Source organism: Trichomycterus rosablanca, chromosome 1 (genome assembly GCF_030014385.1).
Source record: "Trichomycterus rosablanca isolate fTriRos1 chromosome 1, fTriRos1.hap1, whole genome shotgun sequence".
In the NCBI taxonomy this organism is placed as follows: Eukaryota; Metazoa; Chordata; class Actinopteri; order Siluriformes; family Trichomycteridae; genus Trichomycterus; species Trichomycterus rosablanca.
In genome coordinates this window covers 17,387,451-17,407,996 of record NC_085988.1, presented here as the reverse complement: position 1 = coordinate 17,407,996, position 20,546 = coordinate 17,387,451, and the positions used below count along the sequence as shown (strand labels likewise).

The 20,546-nt window shown below is 40.5% G+C and overlaps 1 protein-coding gene across 1 annotated transcript in view; it reads right to left on the bottom strand.

The window, feature by feature from the left end:
- The window catches only part of LOC134302448 (zinc fingers and homeoboxes protein 2), a 95,560-nt gene that overhangs the window by 37,339 nt on the left and 37,675 nt on the right, over window positions 1-20,546 (bottom strand). Inside the window, exon 2 of the mRNA XM_062987593.1 lies at window positions 19,822-19,998. The gene's annotated coding sequence lies outside the window, so the exon portion shown is untranslated. The remainder of the gene's footprint in view (window positions 1-19,821; window positions 19,999-20,546) is intronic.

Below are 20,546 nucleotides of genomic sequence, written 5' to 3'. Positions count from 1 at the left end.
AACTTAATAATGTAAAATGTAGTATGGAATACAGTCCAACACTTTTAATTAAGGAACGTATAGTGAGAGACATTTATATTGAGGTGCTAAACCTACAGAATGAACTGAACAATATACACAGACCAGGCATAACATTACAACCACAGGTGAAGTGAATAACACTGATTATCTCTTCATCACGGCACCTGTTAGTGGGTGAGATATATTAGGCAGCAAGTGAACATTTCATCCTCAAAGTTGATGTGTTAGAAGCAGGAAAAATGAGCAAGCGTAATGATTGTGATGGCTAGACGACTGGGTCAGAGCATCTCCAAAACTGCAGCTCTTGTGGGATGTTCCTGGTCTGCAGTGGTCAGTATCTATTAAAAGTGGTCCAAGGAAGGAACAGTGGTAAACCGGCGACAGGGTCATGGGCGGCCAAGGCTTATTGATGCACGTAGGGAGCGAAGGCTGACCCGTGTGGTCCGATCCAACAGACGAGCTACTGTAGCTCAAACTGCTGAAGAAGTTAATGCTGGTTCTGGTAGAAAGGTGTCAGAATACAAAGTGCATCTCAGTTTGTTGTGTATGGGGCTGTATAGTGCAGACCAGTCAGGTTGCCCATGCTGACCCCTGTCCACCACCGAAAGCGCCAACAATGGGCACGTGAGCATCAGAACCGGACCACGGAGCGATGGAAGAAGGTGGCCTGGTCTGATGAATCACGTTTTCTTTTACATTACGTGGATGGCGGGGTGTGTGTGTGTGTGTCGCTTACCTGGGGAACACATGGCACCAGGATGCACTATGTGAAGAAGGCAAGCCGGCGGAGGCAGTGTGATGCTCTGGGCAATGTTCTGCTGGGAAACCTTGGGACCTGTCATCCATGTGGATGTTACTTTGACACGTACCACCTACCTAAGCATTGTTGCAGACCATGTACACCCTTTCATGGAAACGGTATTCCCTGAAGGATCTGCTGCTAACATCTTGGTGTCAGATACCACAGCACACCTTTAGGGGTCTAGTGGAGTCCATGCCTCGATGGGTCAGGGCTGTTTTGGAAGCAAAAGGGGGACCAACACAATATTAGGAAGGTGGTCGTAACGTTATGCCTGATTGGTGTAGAATGAATTGAAATTTTTTTTCAGAAAGTGAATAAACAAATATGATAATCACAAAATGTACATTTTTACAAGGCCAGCAGCGGATCGATACAGCATATATCTTTGTATTCTTTCTACACTATACAGCAGGACTCACTCCTTCCCTCTCTTAGACATCACAAACTGTGTCTGTTGAGTGCCCAGCCAAACCAGAAACACCCCTAAGCCTCGAACTAGGAAGCTTAAGCGTCCTGCGGTGATGGGTTACCGTATTAGACCGCTGTGCCACACACTGCATAATGTTTTGTGCCAGAATCAATTATTCAGTAAATGTTAATACTGGTGGCATAAAGGGCACCACACAGTGCACATCAGACCTGGCAAGTGAATAGGTCAGTGTGTTTGCCCTGTAAAGGACTGACACCCTGTCAACGATGTGTTTTTCCCCTGTGCAGACTGAACCACTCAGTGTGTCTAAACTACTGGTCAAAGGTGTTTGTTTGTTTATTACATTACATTTACATTTTCAGCATTTAGCGGACGCTTTTTTCCAAAGCGACTTAAAGTACTGTGACAGTATACAGTCTAAGCAATTCAGGGTTAAGGGCCTTGCTCAAGGGCCCAACAGTGGCAACCTAGCAGTGATGGGGCTTGAACCAGCGATCCTTTGATTACTAGTCCAGTACCTTAACCACTAGGCTACATCTGCCCCTTTTAACATTAATGACAGGAACGCTAGTTACTCATTACACAAAGTTATATCAAACACAGTCATGGACAATTTAGTATCTCCAATTCACCTCACTTGCACGTCTTTGGACTGTTGGAGGAAACCAGAGCACCCGTGGAAACCCAAGCGGACACGTAGAGAACATGCAATCTCCACACAGAAAGGACCCGGACTGCCCCACCTGGGGATTGCACACTGGGCCTTCTTGCTGTGAGGCGACAGTGCTACCCACTTAGCCACCGTGCCCCCCATCAGCAGAGGGCTTTATCAGGAACAAGTCATTAATTACCAACGTACAGCTAGTCTGCAGGAATACAAGTTAATTAAGCTTTGTAAATGGATAGACCAGCATTCTATTCTGCAGCACCATGCAATACCATCTGGTCTATGTCCAGTCAGTCAGGGGTTCATCCTACAGCAAGACAATGAACCGAAACACACCTCCACAATTCCATGATTACCTTTTTTAAAATCTCCAACAGTTTAATTCATTCTATGCCTAAATTTCAGGGTATATTGAGACACTGTTCTGTTTCAGTGTCCTTAAACTCTTGACCGGTAATGTATATCATACACTCTCCAAAATCAATGTAATGGTAAAAACTGGGATGTAAATAATTTATCAGGGAAAGGCAGTCCAGGGAATACAGTTCTTTTCCTGCTTGATACAGACAGAGTGGTGTTACTGGTTTAGCCCATTTCTCATAAATGGTTTTAAGGAAAACAATAAATTTTCATAGCTGGAATTACACAGCCGTTTGTGCTATTAAAAAGTAGCCAAATGAGGCTTATCTGTTTAAATCTATAAAGAAAATCATTGTGAGGAATATTTCCAGAACCAGGACATTCAAAAAAATTGAGCAGTTCCTGTTCTTACTGAAATTTCAGCTTGGTTCCAAGTCCACATTTGGAACTAAGTCTACAAAATATATGGTTTGTTAATCATTACTGCATTACTGGCTTTTAAAATGCTGCTATCTTGCACAAGGCTCAATATTAAAAACTGGCCTACTAAGAAATCCATAAATGTTTTATCATGTGCTTTGCTGACCAATCACAGACACGCCGGATGAGTTTCAAATGCTTTATGTCATTCCCACAATCCAATAAATGCAAATAATATCAGTCAAAATTTAAGTCAAAGTCCATAACTCTGCCACATTAGAGTTCACCAGTGGAGTTTAATGTATCACAATGCATCTGGCAATACTGCTGCATGGTGTTGTGACCATAATGAGAGCACTGTGATCAATTAGGATAAGTTTTTGCTGCATTTAATAGACTTCCTCCCAATCTAGTCATATCCTATTACCCGATTGCATTACGCTCCCTCTCTACCGATGCTGATCCCTGCCCCTGACTGAGGAGAGTGAGACTGACACGGCCCCTCCGACACGTGTGCAGTAGCCGACTGCATATTTTCACCTGCACGAGGCGAGTTAATATGCAAATCAGCTTTGTGTTGTAACCGCATCAGTTATGGGGTCCCTATCTGGCTCCCACCGTGTATGAACAGCCAATCGTTGTCCATGTAGCTGAGTTCAAAATGTCAGCTCTGGTGTGCTAGTATGTTTTACCGCTGCGCCACATGATTTCTACTGAGATTAAGATGTGACTTATAGTTCTGTGACAGCATATTTTCTAAGCAATTGAGGGTTAAGGGTCTTGCTTAAGGGCCAAACAGTGGCAACCTGGCAGTGGTGGGTCTTGAACCAGTGACCTTTTGATTACTAGTCCAGTACCTTTACTGCTAGACTACAAATGCCCTGTTTAACAACTTCACATCTGAAGACCAAAGACAAAGATTTCTACCAAGATTTAGATCCAAATAAAGTCTATTCCACATTCACATGAATTCTCATTATTAATAGTTATTAATATTGCAACAGATAGTTTAGTGATGCAATGTATCATTAGATTGTGTGTACTTTTTAGAATGTGCCTTCATCAAAATGCAAAGGCTGTGAAATGCTACAACAGTCTGTGAAAAAAATAAAAAACAAAGCAGTATCAATACATAATGTATGTTTTTTTTTTGTTTTAGCTTAATTTAATCAGGAATATTGTAAGAGGTTTTTACCTAAAGCGTAGCAAAATACAAAACACCACAAGCGACCAACTGACATTCAAATGCTATTAAAACCTAAGCCACACTAGGATTAATGAGAATTCAAATACAAGTTTGGCAACACAAGTTTGCAGATGGGTCCTTCAGTGTGCAGATTACAGCCCTGGCCTGGGTGTGCAAACTTCTGATCTGGGTTGCCAAGCAAAACTAGGCCACGTAACAAAGGGAACAGTTTTAAATCCCTCTGAAGGAGATGGTTCGAGAAAATGTCTCACTATGGGTTATAACTCTGGCAGGTATGAACCTTTGGCCTGAGATCTGCTTAGATGAAGCAACATGATAAGCTATGATTAGTGATAAGTCTTGGCAAATGTGAAGTGCTCTAAAGGCCAGAGGACCGGTCAGTGGATCCAAAGTAAACTATACTTTATATTACAGCACATCTGGAGAACTATAGATTTCCTATCAAAATATGTACAGTGAAAAGTCTGAGACCACTAGTGAACATGCTTTCCTTCTGGCATTTCTCTTAAATGTAATACAATTTTATCTAATGCTAATAATACAATCACCATAACCATTTAAAAGCTTAAAACATTTATGTAGAATTTAGAACTTCTTATTATTTGACCCAACAGAAAAGCAAAAAATCACATTTTGGAAATCGATTATGTCAATTCCATTGTACAAAAGGTCAGATTTCCTTAAGTCCTTTTCTACTAAAGCACATGACGGTGTTAAGCATGTGCTTCAGAGCTCACAGCTCTAATCACAGCTTTTATTTGGATAAGTGTGATGTAGACCTTACTTTGAACTTGCATGATAGTTAAATACCCTGTGTAATTAAAATAATAATATTAATGATAATAATATTAATAATCTTTATTCATATAGCAGCTTCCATACAGCAGCAGTTCAAGGTGCTTACAGGACAGAAAACTGCACAGATACAGCAATTCAAATAAAAAAATAAAAAGGAAAAATCTAATAATAATAAATGCTTAATAAAAATGAAATGAATAAATGAATTAATTAATACATTATAAATTAGCAAGGCACTGGGATTTTAAGCTAATTTTCTATTTATTTGCTAATTTGCTCTAACGTTCCAATTCTTGTTTTTGTGTATAATATTTTAAATAATTTTAATGCACACATTGTTTACTTGCTAAATTGTATATAACACTTAATATGGCATATGCAGAATTGCAGACGAGATGAACCTGAGATATTTCATGTTTTATCTGCTCAACTTCATTTCATTTATTAATAAACATCCATTCCTGCATTTCAGGCCTGCAACACATTCCAAAAAAAGTTGGGACAGTAAAGCATTTACCACTTTGTAATGTTGCCATTCCTTTTCACCACACTTAAAAGACGTTTTGTCACCGAGGAGACCAAGTGATTTAGTGTTTCAGCTTTTATTTGGTCTCATTCTTCCTGCAAACACGTCTTAAGATGTGCAACAGTACGAGGTCGTTGTTGTTGCATTTTTCCTTGAAGGCAGCATATGTTGCTCTAAGATCTCAATGTACTTTTCTGCATTAATGCTGCCATCACAGAAGTGTAAATGACCTTTGCCAAGGGCACTGACACAGCCCCATACCATGACAGACCCTGGCTTTTGGACTTGTTGTTGATAACAGTCTGGATGGTCCTTTTCGTCTTTGGTCCGGAGCACACGGCGTCCATTTTTTCCAAAAAAGACCTGGAATTGTTTCATCTGACTACAATACACGTTTCCACTGTGTGATGGTCCATCCTAGATGCCTCCAAGCCCAGAGAAGTCGAGGCCGCTTCTGGTCATGGTTAACATAAGGTTTCTTTTTTGCACAGTTAAGTTTTAAGTGGCATTTGTGCATGTAACTCTGTATTGTAGTGCTTGACAAAGGTTTGCCAAAGTAATCCCTCACCCATGTGGTTATATCAGCTATTGTTGAGTGGCGGTTCTTAATGCAGTGCCGTCTGAGGGATCGAAGATCTCAGGCGTTCAGCTTAAGCTTGTGCCTTTGGCCTTTACGCACTGAAATTCCTCCCAATTACATGAATCGTTAGAGGGAGAAATATGCAAATTCCCTTCCTCTGTAAACATTTTAATCATTTTCTCACACATTTGTTGACAAACTGGAGATCCTCTGATCATCTTTGCTCATCAGAGACTCAGCCTTTTCTGGATTCTGTACCAAACCATGATTACAATCACCTGTTGACATCACTTGTTTAAAATCGCATCATAATTTGTTTTTCCACCTCATTACTAGCCCTAAATTGCCCCTGTCCCAACTTTTTTTGGAATGTGTTGCAGGCCTGAAATGCAGGAATGAAGGTTTATTAATAAATGAAATGAAGTTGAGCAGATAAAACATGAAATATCTCAGGTTCATTCTGTCTGCAATCAAATAAAAGTCAAGTTAAATATAAGAAACTCTGTGTTTTTATTTTATTGGCATTTTTCATACTGTCCCAACTTTTTCTGATTTGGGGCTGTAGAAATGCAATTTAGCTGCAAAGTGGACAATACAAGAACCGATGCATTGATTTACATGTAGCTGTTCTAGAATCTAGACTCTGTTCCGGAAAAATTCCTGAATTCCTGAAGGAATAATATGAATAATCTGAAGAACAGTCTTTTATTCAGAGCTGAGGATTAGAACAGAGTATCATTATATTATTTACAAATTCACAAATCTACTGTTCATGCTTGTTGATCTGTAGCATTTGAGTATTGCTTTGTATAATACAATTTATTTACAACCATAATACTGAGCTGTAGCAGATAATTGTTAGATGTTTTATTTGTAACTGGGTGAGATTTCTAGAACCTTAGTATTGATCTCTGCAATGAGTTTTAAACCCCTTTTTTTGTACCACAGTCTAAAAGCTGGTCTGTAGCTGAGATTTATAGAGCTAAGAACTGTGTGACTGCAGTATTTTCAGTTCTTAGAAGTCTAGAACTGTCTGTACCCAAATTGTTAAGCCCTATTGTTCTGGGGCATCAACACAGACTGTGGAGTCGGTTGCTGATGTGAATCAGTGGACGGAAGAATAGGAACCGAAAACTACCTCTATCCAAGGCTGGTTACATATACAAAATGAGGCAGGGTCCCCAACTTAAAACCACAAACACAACAATTAGCATGTCACTCATATGGTTCGAATTATCTAAGTACACAGACTATCCTAATCACTGTATCACAAACCATTCTCATTACAAGTTATTCACGTTTCTGTTGGCTCAGTTTACAGGTGGCCTCATGGGTGGCTGCACCCCCCACCTGCCGTCTCAGAACGAAACAAAATGTTTAGATCGGTGGAGCACGTCAGGTAAGCTGGATCGTCGTGTCTTAATCCTAAAACTATAGCTATTTGTGTTAAAGTACTGCCATAATAGCCAATAAGAGCAGAAGGACGAGCCTACAAGAGGTTCCACAAAAAAAAAGAGATAAAATCGAGTAAGTGAAGAAGGCCCCACCACCTACCACCTCCTCCCTATCCAACTGGATTTATTACAGAACATTAGCAGCGCAGGAATTCCAGCTTTTGCCAAACTCAATACTGACTCCACAGGAACTGACTCTTCTGATACACAAACCAGATCAGTAAAGACTGCATTCAAACAAACAGAGGGAGTCCAATAGAGGTTTGGTGTGGATTATTTTAAAATGCTTTCCTATTCACCTCTATTCATAAACGTATTATAAGCTGAGAACATTCAGTCCTTAAAATGCACCAGTATCTACTGCACCATAATGCACTTCTATAAACTTAAAGCCAGTCTGTAAGCAGTAGAAGGCTCTTCGGGTAATTCCTGACTGTGTCTTAATGGACATGGACGTGCTTTCAGCCAAGTTATGAATTTTTTAAACCCATCCTTAAAGCACGGCCCAACCCATTCACCCATTCACAGACTGAATGTAAAAGCATCGGTTACACGTGTTCTGTCTGGGCTGCCAGAACACAACAGTACACAGATATTACAGCATGTCCTGTACTTATAGACTCTAAACCAAGGGTGTCGACGTTTTTTACAGAAACGGCAAGACTTGTTGGTTACTTTTTTTGTTATATTTGTTTATGAATTGGACATACGTGGTCTAGAAAGAGACATACACCGATCAGCCATAACATTAAAACCACCTCCTGGTTTCTACACACACCGTCCATTTTATCAGCTCCACTTACCATATAGAAGCACTTTGTAGTTCTACAATTACTGACTGTAGTCCATCTATTTCTCTACATACCTTTTTAGCCTGCTTTCACCCTGTTCTTCAATGGTCAGGACCACAGAGCAGGTATTATTTAGGTGGTGGATCATTCTCAGCACTGCAGTGACACTGACATGGTGGTGGTGTGTTAGTGTGTGTTGTGCTGGTATGAGTGGATCAGACACAGCAGCGCTGCTGGAGTTTTTAAATACTGTGTCCACTCTCTGTCCACTCTATTAGACACTCCTACTTAGTTGGTCCACCTTGTTGGCTGGATATTTTTGGTTGGTGGACTATTCTCAGTCCAGCAGTGACAGTGAGGTGTTTAAAAACTCCATCAGCATTGCTGTGTCTGATCCACTCATACCAGCACAACACACACTAACACACCACCACCATGTTTGTTTGTTTGTTTATTAGGATTTTAACATCATGTTTTTACACTTTGGTTACATTCATGACAGGAACGGTAGTTACTCATTACACAAGATTCATCAGTTCACAAATTTATATCAAGCACAGTCTTGGACAATTTTAGAATCTTCAATTCACCTCACTTGCATGTCTTTGGACTGTGGGAGGAAACCGGAGCACCCGGAGGAAACCCACGCAGACACGGGGAGAACATGCAAACTCCACACAGAAAGGACCCGGACTGCCCCACCTGGGGTTCGAACCCAGGACCTTCTTGCTGTGAGGCGACAGCGCTACCCACTAAGCCACCGTGCCGCCCCCACCACAATGTCAGTGTCACTGCAGTGCTGAGAATAACCCACCACCCAAATAATACCTGCTCTTTAGTGGTCCTGGAAGAGTCCTGAACATTGAAGAACAGCATGAAAGGAGGCTAAACAAAGCATGCAGAGAAACAGATGGACTACAGTCAGTAATTGTAGAACTACAAAGTGCTTCTATGTGGTAAGTGAAGCCAATACCAAGCATCCAAATCGAAGACACCAGACACATTAAAATGCCACAAGTGCCTTGAAGTTTGCTACACCCCACCAAAACATAGAATGAAAAAATATGTTACAGGTTTTACGGTCAAATAAGACATAAAAAACTTTCTGGAAACAAACATTTTACATGGGTTTGGAGTAAAAAAAAACAATCCCCACTCCCCAATCTATAAAATTTTCGAGCTGATTTTACTGTCTGTGTCAAGAATGAAAAACTGAGTCACAGTTGAGTCTTCCAGCAGGACAGTGATCCAAAACGTGAGTCAGAGTTCACACAAAAACGGTTTGATGACCAAAGACTTCTTGTGAATATTCACAAGAACATTCTGTTTACAGCTACATAGAGAGAGATATTACAGTAAGGATCCAGTTATAAACCCCTCATTACAAATACTGATGCATAAGTGAAAGCTAAGAGGTAATCTAGTAGGAACTAATCTAAAAAAAAAATGGAAGAAAGCGATATCATGAGAGGTGTCATGATTTACCATATTCTAAAGAAGTCAGGGAATGCATGCGCAGTGCACACCAAAAGTCATTGGCCAAATTGTTCACGCAGTCACTGATGAGACTAAATTTGCCAATAAATGACACTTGTACACCTTTAAACAAATGAACAATCAATGAGAATTTATTTGCATTAAAAAAACTCGTTTTTCCGCATCTGTCCGCCACGTGAAAAAAGTTGTGCCGCACTGAATGCTGGGATTGTTTTTACCACCAAGGAAGCACTGGATGCTCTATTGTTATTCAGTCAGATTATTGCTCAGAATAAGTCATTTCAGTAGGCAGCATTTTAAGGTATTTAAGAATGTAAATAGACATCTTCTTAAGAATGAGCATAGGATGAAATAAAATGCTGTCTATGTTGAGAAACAAAGACTAGATATACTGCCTTTCTTAAATTTCACTGTATAACCCTCTCCAGTTCATTTTTAAGCAGCGATATTATAACTTTTTTCCAGTACCCCCCTGTACATCTTGTACAATTATATACGTTTCCTCCAACAAATACCTTTGCCTAAAAATCTCCAAATGCCAGCACGTAGCACAATACCTACACAGATCAGCCATAACATTATGACCACCTCCTTGTTTCTACACTCACTGTCCATTTTATCAGCTCCACTTACCATATAGAAGCCCTTTGTAATTCTACAATTACTGACTGTAGTCCATCTGTTTCTCTACATACCTTTTTGACCTGATTTCACCCTGTTCTTCAATGGTCAGGACCCCCACAGGACCACTACAGAGCAGGTATTATTTAGGTGGTGGATGACATTGTGGTGGTGTGTTAGTGCCAGCTGTAGCCTAGTGGTTAAGGTACTGGACCAGTGGTCAGAGGGTCAATGGTTCAAGCCCCACCACTGCCAGGTTGCTGCTGTTGGGTCCTATATACAGTAACTGTAATGTAAGTCGCTTTGGATAAAGGCGTCTGCTAAATGCTGAAAATGTAAATGAAAATGTAAATGTAAATGTTAGTGTGTGTTGTGCTGGTATGAGTGGATCAGACACAGCAGCGCTGCTGGAGTTTTTAAATACTGTGTCCACTCACTGTCCACTCTATTAGACACTCCTACCTAGTTGGTCCACCTTTTAGATGTAAAGTCAGAGACGACCGCTCATCTATTGCTGCTGTTTGAGTTGGTCATCTTCTAGACCTTCATCAGTGGTCACAGGATGCTGCCCATGTCTGGATATTTTTGGTTGGTGGACTATTTTCAGTCCAGCAGTGACAGTGATGTGTTTAAAAACTCCATCAGATCCACTCATACCAGCACAACACACACTAACACACCACCACCATGTCAGTGTCACTGCAGTGCTGAATATGATCCACCACCCAAATAATACCTGCTCTGTGGGGGTCCTGACCATTAAAGAACAGGGTGAAAGCAGGCTAAAAAAATATGTAGAGAAAAATATGGACTACAGTCAGTAATTGTAGAACTACAAAGTGCTTCTATATGGTAAGTGGAGATGATAAAATGGACAGTGAGTGTAGAAACAAGAAGGTGGTCATAATGTTATGCCTAATCAGTGTATATTTAGCCCTACGAGATTATCCTATTAAATATACTGTAGAAGTGACACTGTCCACAGTCAAGCAAGCTTCATATCACAATGTGTTGAGGCTGTTTTTTTTAACAAAGCAAAAGCATGAGCAGCAGCTTCTTTCTTGCACAGCAGCCTCCAAGCCTGTTATCCATGATGATGTATAGCTTGACCGACTGTGGACAGTGTCAACAGTATATACTGTACAAGTAATGCTATATGCTATAAGTTGAGATATTGGACTAGTAATCAGGTCAGCTGGTTCAAGCCTCACTTCTGCAAAGCTGCCAGTGTAGGGCTCTTGATCAAGGCCCTTATCTCTCAATAGCTTGAATGCATACAGTCACAATTGTAAGTCATATTGGATAAAAGTGTTTGCCAAATATCATAAATGTAAATGTAGAGCTGTTGGGATTATTCTAAGAAGCTCATCATGCCACAATACCAAACAACAGCTCTGTGTAAGAAACATTAAGGGGTCCAATTAAAGTTTATTTGCAGGTTAATCAGTAGAAATTAATCATTCGATTAAGTTCCTAAAAAAAGACAATAAATGAATGAATAAAGAAATCAAGCACAACCTTTAAAAATACCAACAAAGTGAAATGACTGATAATGTTTTTTTTTTTTTTTTATTAGTAACTAAAACTAAATTATTTTCCTACATTTTTCCAACTAATTATTCTCCTAAATTATTTTAATTAAAATCAGCTTATTCAAGTTTTCACTGTGCCAGCCTAAATCCATTTTATCTCCAGCAGATTAAAGCAGGGATGACTCCTTGGCTAAGGTACAACATTAGCCATCGCTACGTCAAGGAATCAGTCTGAACCATTGCCGAGCTATCTGTTGGGCCCTTAACTTTAATACTTGTAAATTGCCCAATGTGTAAGAAATCTCTGAAAAATGGGGCTAGAACTGCTTGCATTGAGACGCATCTCTACATTAGGGACTGGGGGGATCTGGCCCCTCCAGATGTCCCTGTGGAGCAGTGCACGACGAAAAATAATGCAGTGTAATATGCAGCCCGATACGCAATAAACTGCAATACAGTGTATTCTGACACCTTTCTATCAGAACCAGCAATTTGAGCTACAGTAGCTCGTCTCTTGGCTTCGCTCCCCACGTGTATCAATGAGCCTTGGCCGCCCATGACACTTTCGCCGATTTACCTCTTTTCCTTCCTTGGATCACTTTTGATAGATGCTGACCACTGCAGACCGGGAACACCCCACAAGAGCTGCAGTTTTGGAGATGCTCTGACCCAGTCGTCTAGCCATTACAATTTGGCCCTTGTCAACTTGTCATATACTGTACACCGGTATATGTATATATGACAATTAAAGACATTCTATTCTATTCTACTAAGAAGCAGTAAGAGTCCTGTGGCCAAGACCTGATTAGTAGACTCATGTGTACAGATAGGGGCAGTTACGACCCTTTTCAAGTGTGCATAAGCCACATAAAGTGGCGACTAGCCTGAACAAGACGGTAGGAATTGGCAATGCCTGAACTGTTGAGAAAATGAGCTCAAATATGAACTTAGATTCCACTACTTAGAGTTTTGTTTTGGATTAGACTTAGTAACTGACCTCACCCCATCCATTACAATATTTACCAAAAAAAAACATCACTCAATTTTCTTTTTCTCATGAATCAGATAACTTACTCTCAGAACCTGAGATCTAACATGTAAAACAATTTATAAGCAGGGCAGCCACCACTGGACTTCGAGTAGATCAGAGATCAGAGGTGTTGAGATTGGATTATAAAAAGCCCACATCACAGGATCACTCGAAAAGAAAATCGTTTAAGACCAGAATAAAATCAAAAGACCTTTGAGTGATCGGCTTAAAAATCAATGTGATTATACAGTAGCGTGTAATGTAGAGTATAAAACCACATTTAGCATGATTATCATGCATTTAGAGGACTTTTAGACCAGAGACACCACAATTATTCTATTTAACCCCAAATCAAAAAAAGTTGGCACAGTATGAAAAAGGATAATAAGAATATGCAGCATTTCTTACATTTACTTTGACTTTTATTTTAACTGCAGACAGTATGAACCTGAGATATTTCATGTTTTGTCTCATCAACTTCATTTCTTTTGCTAATATACCTCCATTCCCACATTTAAATAAAGTTAAATTAATGTAATGCGTTTTTTAAATCTGCACTTTTTATACTGTCCCAACTTTTTCTGATTTGGGGTTGTAAATGAATGTGACTTCAGATATAAACAAACATGGTCAGTTAGACGCTTCTTCTTTCGGCTGCTTAAGTTAGGGATTGGCATATCATTCGTTTCCATCTCGCCCTGTCCTGAACATCCTCCTTTGTCCCCCTCAACCACCTGCATGTTCTCCCTCACCTCTCTGGTCTTCATCTCATCCTCCTGACTGGTGGCTTCATCCTCAGCACCCATCCCTTCTCTGCACATGCCCAGATCATCTCAACCATCTTAATCTGGCCTTTCTAATTTCTGTCCTCAAAACCTCCTACCAAGGCTGTCCCTCTAATAAACTTGTTCCTAATTCTGTCCATCCTCATCACTCCTAATCAGTCTTAGCATCTTCATCCCTGCCACCTCCAGCTTCCTTTCTTGTCTTTTTGTCCATGTCCCGCACTTTGTAGTTCTACAATTACTGACTGTAGTCCATCTGTTTCTCTACATACTTTTTTATCCTGCTTCCAGCCTGTTTTTCAATGGTCAGGACCACCACAGAGTAGGTATTATTTAGGTGGTGGATCATTCTCAGCACTGCAGTGACACTGACATGGTGGTGGTGTGTTAGTGTGTGTTGTGCTGGTATGAGTGGATCAGACATAGCAATGCTGATGGAGTTTTTAAACACCTCACTGTCACTGCTGGACTGAACCAAATATATCCAGCCAACAGCACCCCATGACTACTGATGAAGGTCTAGAAGATGACCAACTCAAACAGCAGCAATAGATGAGCGATCGTCTCTGACTTTACATTTACAAGGTGAACCAACTAGGTAGGAGTGTCTAATAGAGTGGACAGTGAGTGGACACGGCATTAAAAAACTCCAGCAGCGCTGCTGTGTCTGATCCACTCATACCAGCACAACACACACTAACACACCACCACCATGTCATTGTCACTGCAGTGCTGAGAATGATCCACCACCTAAATAATACCTGCTCTGTAGTGGTCCTGTGGGGGTCCTGACCATTAAAGCACAGGGTGAAAGCAGGCTAAAAAGGTATGTAGAGAAACAGATGGACTACAAAGTGCTTCTATATGATAAGTGGAGCTGATAAAATGGACATGAGTGTAGAAACAAAGAGGTGGTTTTAATATTATGGCTTGACTGCATTGACTGGGCTATGGATAAATTAATAGAATAGAATAGAATGCCTTTATTTGTCATATATACATATACAGATGTACAGAACAATGAAATTCTTTTTCCGCATATCTCAGCTTGTTTGGAAGCTGGGATCAGAGTGCAGGGTCAGTCATTTTACGATGCCCCTAAAGCAGAGAGGGATAACAGTGGCAGCATGGCAGAGCCGTGATTCAAACTCTTAACCTTTCGATTGATAGTCCAAAGCTATACCTTTAAAGATACCTTTATTAGATAATTAAAGGGTTTAAGATATGTTATACAGTCCCCAAACCACAAGACTATCAAAAGATCAAGATAATCTTTAAAGACCAGGGTGGAATTGAGACACCTTTGTAAGGAGATTGTATGGAGAGGCAAATCACCCTCAAATACACCCAATTATTCTGTACTACCCCTAGGCATAAATGTCAGATTGGGGCAATTTTTGTCATATTTCAAAGATTTTGTGCATCATTAATTTTTTATAATATGTTTCACTTTTGATGTTTGTCAAAAAAGCATAAAGTTTAAGAGATTATCTGAAAAGGTGTGTGAGTATATTTCCTAGACAGTTTCAGAAACCTGCCTAATACATCTTACAGTAAACAGCCATTCTTTTATGACCTCCTGTACAGCCGCCATGTGATACATTAGCTAATATCAGCTTACCAGCGTCCTTCTATTCTTATAGCGCTGCTTTTTGAGACCTTCAACCAAGCCCAGCATTGTGCGTGTGTGTGTGTGTCAGGCAGATTAGGAGACTGATTTAGCTGGAGTGTGAGACACAAGACTGAGTATCATCCTAACACACATTCACACATTCACACACACACACACACAGCTCAATTATCACGCATCCTCTTCCACACTGTGGTTCGAGTGGAAGGGTAACAGGCCAGTGCACACATCTTGAGACAAGGCACAGAATAAATGTGCACCAGCCCAACGAAACAACTAGAGGCCAAACATATCTAATGAGAAAGATCACCCCATGCTGAGGAAACCAAATTAGACTCTGTGATGAACGTGATGAACGTCATTATTCAGTCACGACCGGAGGGGTGGAGTACAAATTACGATTCTGTGTTAGTGAGCTAACTTTGGGATTTATCAGACACCCTGAAAACTTTCTCTCAACGAGTTATATGCAGCAAGGCACATACAGCTGCAATCCAGCCAGCGAGGTCTAAACCAATCAAAATGGAAACTAGAGGGAATTTATAATCTATGAGACCAGTTATAATGGATCAAGAAGATAGGTTGGTCCCCTTTTTGCTGCCAAAACAGCCCTGACCCATCGAGGCATGGACTCCACTAGACCCCTGAAGGTGTGCTGTGGTATCTGGCACCAAGATGTAAGCAGCAGATCCTTCAGGGAACACTGTTTCCATGAAAGGGTGTACATGGTCTGCAACAATGCTCAGGTAGGTGTTACGTGTCAAAGTAACATCCACATGGATGACAGGTCCCAAGGTTTCCCAGCAGAACATTGCCCAGAGCATCACACTGCCTCTGCCAGCTTGCCCTCTTCCCATAGTGCATCCTGGTGCCATGTGTTCCCCAGGTAAGCGACGCACACACACCTGGTCATCCACATGATGTAAAAGAAAACATGATTCATCAGACCGGGTCACCTTCTTCCATCGTGCCGTGGTCCGGTTCCGATGCTCACGTGCCCATTGTTGGCGGTTTTGGCGGTGGACAGGAATCAGCATGGGCATCCTGACTGGTCTGCGACTATGCAGCCCCATACGCAACAAACTGTGATGCACTTTGTATTCTGATACCTTTCTATCAGAACCAGCATTAATTTCTTCTACAGAAGCTCATCTGTTGGATCGGACCACATGGACCAGCCTTCGCTCCCCACGTGCATCAGTGAGCCATGGCTGCCCATGATCCTGTCGCCGGTTTATCACTGTTCCTTCATTGTCAAACTTGCACAAATCCTTACTCTTGCCCATTTTTCCTGCTTCTAACACATCAACTTTGAGGATGAAATGTTCACTTGCTGCCTAATATATCCCACCCACTAACAGGTGCCGTGATGAAGAGATAATCAGTGTTGTTCACTTCACCTGTCAGTGGTCATAATGTTATGCATGGTCGGTGTACATAATGTCCTTGCTTATTAATTTGTTAGTGAAAGACGTTTGACAAAGTGATGAAATGAGGCATTTAATGTATTTATTAGTGATTATAATGGACTACAGCTGCTAGTATTTTTCTGCCCATATAAATAAGCCTAGGTTGACTTATTTAAAAGTGCCAGAGTTTGAATCTCAGCTCTGCTACCGGCAGGCTTGTCTGCAGGTGGGATTGCCGAAATGGGTTTTGGCAATTGCGTCCTCTGCTTGCTGATTGATGGTGCCTACACAATGAGACAGGTGATGACGGGGATCAGTGCGTGATTCACCGTATTTACTGAGTGACATATGAAAAGAAGCAGTCGATACAGAAGACGTGCCGAAGGGGGCGTGTGACAGTTTAGCCTCTCCTAGATCTGGTCTGCAGCAGTAGAGGTGATAATACAAATGGGGTAATTGGATACGACTAGATTGGGAGGAAAATTTGGTCATTGGGTCATTAAGCTGGACATGTCTAGTCCTATATTGTAAATTTTAATAATGCATCCAGACTAAATAGCATAATAATATATTTAAGCTTGATTTTTACATTTATATTTAACCATATTTATACAGTATGTGTACACGAGTAGCAGGGTAGGCCACATCTCACCACTGAAACAGCAGGTGAGGCCTTGTACCTGCGAGACAGTGAGGAGTGAACCCACAACGCAGGATGCTTAACCAACACAAAACAGTACTGTGGCTAAAAGAGGAAATGAAAAACTAAAAGGTGGCCAAAATAATGGAAACAAGTAAAAGTTTCCAAAACCGACTAAAAACCACAAGTGGAGAGATGAAAGAACAGTCAAACGCATTAGTGGATTAGGGTGTATCACACTCCACACACTTACAAATCTATTCCTGATGACATTTGTGAATAAAAGATGGTCAGGAGTGTCCTTCCTTTATAATGGGTGTATGGAAATTATATATTTTTGAAAATAAAATGACACACATCCTCGTGTCACTACTACATTTAGTCAATTAATTGTCAAACTAACAGCTCCATGCTTTGCATAACTGTTCCGTTTTTATAATTTTAATCATTTAAGTGATTAAAGGAGAACAGTCAGGCATGGCTGTTAACAACAGCAGAAAAGAGCTGATTCATTTTTAAAACTATTTATTAGAAAATGACTAAAGCATTAGTAATGTACTGCGCACAATAAGAGAACTTAACTATATTTGTCAGACTGCCTTTTCATTAATAAATCATGTTCGAGTTTACGTAACGATAAGACAGACAAGACAGATAAGACACAACCATGTCATTGGTCCAATTCAGTAATTACCTTCTTATGATTTATATGCAATGCAAAATTTCCAATCTGACTTAAGATCAAAAAATACTTTCCTAATACAAGAGGTGCAAAGTTCAGTACAACACTGGTCAGCAAGCTCGCTGAAGGGGTCAAATTCAGCAGAGACAGTTTTTCAGCACAATCAGATTTCTGTCTTTGGATCTTTATCTAGCTTTTCCTCTCGATTTCTGATGTGTGACATTCCCAGCTTAGCTCTCTCTTTATTGAAATACACTATATGACCGAACATACAAAGACAAATGATTATGAGCTTGTTAACTCTAACCCTAACCCTAGCTCTCTCTCTATTAAAATACACTATATGAGCATAATGTATATAGACAAATGATTATAAACTTTTTCTACCCCAACTTTAACCCTAAATCTAACCCTAACCTAAACTCTAACTTAAACCATAACCCTAACTCTCTCTCTATACTGAAATACACTATATGGCCAAAACGTATATAGACACCTGATTATAAGCTTGTTAACCATAACCTTAACCCAAACCCTAAATCTAATCCAAATTCTTACCCTATCCCAAGCCCTAACCCCACTTTTTTTAAGTGTGTTTGAAGGAAAATGTGTCTATTTAGTTAGTGGAGCAATTGTGAGGTCAATCCTAACCCTAACTCACTCTCTATTGAACTACACTATATGACCAAGACATATAAAGACACCTGATTATGAGCTTGTTAACCCTAACTGTCTCTCTTTTAAAATACACTATATGACCAAAATGTATAGACACCTGATTATGAGCCTGTTAACCCTAAACCAAGGCCTAACCCTTACTCTCTCTCTCTCTCTCAATTGGACTACACTATATGACCACTATATGACACTCTATTATGAGCCTGTTAACCTTAAACCTAACCATAGCTCTCTAAATACATAAATGACCAAGGCATATAGACAGCTGATCATGAGCTTATTAACCTTAACTCTAACCCAAACTCTAACCCAAACCCTAATCCATTTAATTCCAAAATCATAGATGCTAATATTGGAGTTGCCTCTCTGTCCATTACAGTTATAACAGCCTCTACTCCTCTGAAAACGCCTTCCACAATATTTTGGAGTGTGCTTGTCGGAAAATGTGCCTATTTAGTTAGTGGGGTAATTGTAAGGTCAACTCTAATCTCTTTTGAAATACACTATATATAAAGACACCTGATTATGAGCCTGTTAACGCTAACTCTAACCCTAACCCTAACCCAGCTGTAACAGCCTCAACTCTTCTGGAAAAGCTTTCCACAACATTTTGGAGTGTGTTTGTAGGAAAAATGTGCCTATTACTTTAGTGGAGCAATTGTGATTTACCGAAAAGGTGCTCATTAGGGTACTAAAACTACCAAAACACCAAACCTGTTGAGTCATGTCTTAATGAATTTTGTCTTGTAAACAGGGGTACAGTCCTGCTTGAACTGAAAGGAACCTTCCCCATATCTTGTGTAGTTATAACATCGGAACCAAATAATCAGGAGGGGCAACACATCCACTTGGCCATACAGAGTACGCCAATTTAACAATCCACCACTACAATTTTATATGTGGCACTACTGTTTTGTTGACACTTTATTAATGAATGCTTATATTTCATTATTAAAAAGCCTTCAAGTGTTGTGATTAGATCTGAACTGATATCTGAACTTTCCAAGGCTACAAGCATGGCCTAAAATCTCGATAATTCATTATAATGCATACAATCACTCATTCAAACACAAACACACTGCACACAGCATGTGATCCCGTGTGTGCTTTAGGAGTGTAACTTACTAGCTCGTGTTTAGCAGCTGTTATTTCCATAAGAAACAAACCCACATATGACCGCCACTACTGTGCTCTCTGTTTTCCTGCAGGTCCCGCCCCTAACAACATCATCATCCAATAGTAAAAGGCATTCCATACTCACAGAGTGGTTTTCCCCAGGAGAAGGCCCCTGTAGTGCTCCAGAGTGTCTCTGTCGGTCCAAGTGTCTCCCTGTCCAAACTGTTCTTGTCTACCGGTGTCCGTCTCTTTCAAGCAGCCACCAGTCTCTCCGTCTTTTCCCCTCTGTTTCACTGTCACTGGTCCTGCAGCTCACTGGAATCTGAGAAGGGAGAAAAATGTCAGCCGTGAGGAGGGGATGTGTGTGTGTGTGTGTGCGCGCGCGCTCTCCTAGATGGGCCCTGCGACTACTACTCTTTTGTATTTGCCAAGTAACCAGAAGGCTGTTACCTGGGAAACGTGAGGCATGGCAAATTTGGCAAGGTTATTTGAATGCCAAACCTGAGCACCACTGCAGCTTTGCCGAGCTCAGACTGGCACGAGCAGACAAGCGAGCAGTGACGCAGCACTTCACACAGTCTTACCACCAACTCAGAACTCACCGCCACACCTCTACTGAACTTAAATACTACAATCACACATTTGATTTACTAAGTGGAAGGATGGGACACCATTCTCCCAAAATTGGTGTTTTGATACTGATGGAGAGCACTGTGTAACTCATCCATCTGCCCTTCATAAAATCTTCCCTAAGTGTTCAAGTCTGGTGACTTCAAAAGCTATTTGCATGTTTTCTTTCTTTATTTCAATCCTGGAACAGATTATTTCCATCAAGATACAAATGTTTCTTTAGATTGATCAATGCCATTT